Below are 4385 nucleotides of genomic sequence, written 5' to 3'. Positions count from 1 at the left end.
AACAGGTGAATTAGGGATGTTACAAAGACAACTCATTATTGCAGTAAGAAATATAGATTAAACTTACAGAAAAAGTGCTGCCTTCTGGAAAGGTAAGGTACCTCTTTCGCCGTGAAAGAACTTTGGTAGAATTAAAGCTAGAATTGCTCTCATCGACAGCGGCTGTTATATAAAAAGTGAATAGAACCGTAAACCATATCACCCAGGTAGAAGCCATGTTCAAGACTAAGTTACGAGTGGTACGTTTCTGTACTGCAACGGCTGATTAGCACTTAGTTAGAACATAGTTGTCATTTGTTACACTGACTGACTTCCGTTTATTGTAGTTTCGTAGTTTGGCTTTGTTCTATTTGTTCATTAGAATAAAAAAATAATATATTCAGTTAATTAACTGAACCTTCAGTATACATTGGATATTGTTTGACTACCAAACGTTTTGAAATGACAATCTTTTCAATTTAAACTGATAATTTTTTATGATTCAAGAGCGTAAACAGTAAACCAAAAGGACAAACTCTAGAGGAACTTACAAATCGTCGGAGAACAAAAATAGCTAGAAATCCACCCTCATTTTATATTTAAAATAAACACGAGAAGCCTATTATTGATAAAAATAGTCTTACGGTTGGCTCCCGTTTTTATTTTCAGCAATAAATGTGCTATGATCTGATTGAAAGGTTTCCATTAGTAACATTTACATTTAGTTTCACTCAACTTATTTTAGGGTTAGAAACAATATCACAAATTTTATTTACTGCCGGTTGCCTTGACAAGTAGGCTATTCTTGTTTTGGCGTGTAAATAATTTCAAACTTATTATACATTTCTTCTAAATACAAAACATAATAGAAGTACCTAAAGTCTCCAGGTATTTTTTTTAAAAGCTGAAATTCTACACGGTAATTCCTGAGACATCTCATCTGCACAGTAACCTATTAAAACTTTAGTAAGTTAAGTAAAATTAACTCAAACCATGTTTTGGAATCTTTCTATGATGGCGTTACAGAACATCTTTAATGTTTTTGAACTACATTCATTTTAGTTAAGAAACTAACTACAGTCATCGACTTTATATGATACAAATAAACTTCTGAAGCCTGTGAGCATGGGTTAGGTAACTCGTTAAATGTTGGTGACGTTTGAGCGCTGGTGTTGAAGTTTTCCTCTTATTTTGTGGTAGATTTTTATAGTTTGTACTTTGCTATTAGGTTCACAGGTTATAAAACATGACCAAGACTTGGTTTGTAATTAGAATTTATTTGGTTGAAAAAAAGCTAGATTCAGAAATCATGAAGTAAACACAATCTACATAAACTGGACGCTTTATTCTTTGACTATTAAAATAACCAAATAATCAATGTTAATTGTCATAAGTTGATCCATCGTTATATTAAGTTGATTTAGATAACCTCCATGAGAATAGTTATTATATATATAATTAATAAGATTATAATTAATAATTATTTAGACTTTAAGAATAATTAACCTTTTATTATTCTCATGGAGGCTATCTATTTTTTTACAATTTATTAGATCAGCATTACATTGCTATACAGATCAGATATAACACAGAAACAAAATAGCGTATTATAACATTCACATATGTAGGGGTCAGCTATAGCTAGCCCTCAGACTATTGTCACTGTTTCTATGGGTCTCACTGCAAGACACTGTTAAAAGCATACATCAATGGAACACAGAATTCTTCAGAATGGAACACAAATGGAAAAGGGTTATAGTAAGACATCTTGAGGCAACCTGGGTTTTAGCCGGAGTCTCTGGATTTCAGAACCTGTGTTATAAAATCCAATGCTGTAGAAGTTTTATAAAGAATTTTAAGGTAGTTTTCTTGGTGAAATCCTCTATAGGCTTGATACCCAGTTTTAAATGCATTTGACGGGTTTGAACATACCAGGGACGTTTTAGGAATATAATTAAAACTTTATTTTGAAAGGTTTGCAATTTACGATTTGAGCTTCATAAAGCAGTTCGCCATACTGGGCAGGCATACTACAATAGTGAACGTTGAAGAGATTTGTATAGAATGGTCCCAGTTGTAAAGACAGACATGATTTTTTTATTAAAGGAAACAGTTTTTATAATCTGCCATAAGCCAAATTTAATCTATATATTTAATACGCGACATGAAACTTTGTGAACAATAAGGCTTTTTTGTTTTAAGATTTAACCCCACATATTATATACCAAAATGTTCGTCTAGGTGTGTAGATGTGCAAACTGGCTTTAGATTTTCGAAATATATCTTTTTAAGGGCGTGGGCTGCCCTCAAAGTTCCTTCCATAAGGATGACATTGGGATTGATTTGAATGTTATTATATTCTGAAACAGATGTCAATATTAAAAAAAAACATTAGTTAAACAAATCCCAGCTGTTTTGTTTGGTTTTGAAATGTAAACAGTTTTTACGACGGGAGAACATTTTTACATTTAATTTTCGTCTTAACATGCCAAGGACCCGACGACAAAGAAATATTGACACGTAACGAGTGGAACAGTTAGTGGCAACGTGTATTTACAAAATTACACTGACAAATACAAGGATTCAGCAGCATTCACTCGGCTAGATGGCATGAAAATGTCAGAAATGTGGTGCGCTACATTTTAAAGAAGAACAAAGAGGACGAGACGAAGGTTTTTCATCCTGCTGCCATAAAGGAAAAGTGAATCTACCACCACACCGAGAAAGCTATTATATCCAGAGCCTACTTAATGGAGCAAATCATTTGAGCAGAAACTACAAAGAGAACATTAGATAGTACAACTCTGCGCTCGCAATGGTCAGCACTAGAGCTAAAATTGAAGAACATAATGGTGGAGGGTCTTTCACGTATAAGGTGCACGACACAATTTATCACTCAATTGGCACCTTACAACCGTCAGAAGGTAAGCATCCCACATATGCCCAAATTTATATCTACGACGTCGAAACCGCTGTTCAAGAAAGAATGATAAACAAAGCTAATGGCTCTTGCAGCACTGAAATCATGCACAGTTTGACTCAACATTTGGTTGATATTAATCCATACGCGCAAGTTTTCAGCATGACGAACTCCGTCCTGCAAAATACTCCTACTGAACAGCAAAAAGACCTTGAATGCGTATATCCAACGATCGAGCTCAAGACCAACGTCGATACAACGACGCAACTTCTAACGACGTTGCTATAATATCCTAATTTATTATTCGTGCGAATTCGCACGGGTTCAACTAGTTTTTATTAAAAACTAAAAATCTAAATCTACAAACTAATATCCGTGCAATAACCTTAACCTGACCTTAGATTTATAGACAAAAACTGCAGTCAAATAAATAACTTATTGTGTGCCCAATATTTAATATTTTCTGAACATTTCGCCATAACTGAGCGCAGTTTATAACAATAACACAACAATGTAAACAGAGGCACGGCTGTGGCGCCATGGCGGGAGATGTATGAGAGTCTGCAGCGGAAAACACCACCATCAGGCTTCTGGCCCGCGCTCCGCTTAAACGATATTTTTGCTTTACTCAAAATAAATAGCTACTAGTTCACTGGTGAGAGTTATATTGGCAATTATCTAACTCTGGTTGGGTCATTAGACAAAATATTTTATAAAATCTTTACTAGAAACTGGATCAAATAGATTTTCAACCCTAATGAATTGTATAACATTTAAAAGTTGATTATATCGTCTGGAATATGTATAATGTGTGGATGTTAAAATAGTATAAGTAAGATTTCAATACTTAGAAAATGGCAGATGCAATACGTACCGGGTGTTTCAAAATGACTCACCCGGTTTTAACGCTTTATAACTTTTATACTATTAAACTTACCGCTATAAAATACACATCAAACGAAAAAGCAACTCAAAGAGTTTGTGCCTACCAAAGACACATTATTTAATAAAATCGATCCAGCAGAACTGTAGATTTAATTGTACAAAGTTAAAAAGTAATCTCCAACTTTTTTTAACAGGAAATCGACCAAAGTGGAAGGTAATATTCCGAAAGAGAATAAAATTTCCTACAATCTACTATTATGCATTTCTTTAAAATACTTAATAAATGTAGCCTAAATTTGCCTTAAAATAAAAAAGTGTGAAATTTAATGTTTGCTATGTCTATTGTCTACAATCTACATTGAAGACAGGGATTTTAATTTTTTTTTATTTTTAAGCAATTTTTGGTACCTTTCTTGAGTGTTTTCAAAAAATGCATAAGAGTTGATTGTAGGAAATTTTATTCTCTTTCGGAATATTACCTTCCACTTTGGTCGATTTCCTCACCATTTAAAAGTTATTTGCAAAAACGTCAAGTAACCTCCAAATTTCTAGTGTTAAAAAAAGTTGGGGATTACTTTTTAACTTTGTACAATTAAATCTA

This window comes from Macrosteles quadrilineatus, unplaced genomic scaffold (assembly GCF_028750875.1).
Source record: "Macrosteles quadrilineatus isolate MER2022 unplaced genomic scaffold, UCM_ALF_1.0 Scaffold_2__2_contigs__length_208266976, whole genome shotgun sequence".
NCBI lineage: Eukaryota > Metazoa > Arthropoda > Insecta > Hemiptera > Cicadellidae > Macrosteles > Macrosteles quadrilineatus.
This window is presented reverse-complemented; position numbering follows the sequence as displayed.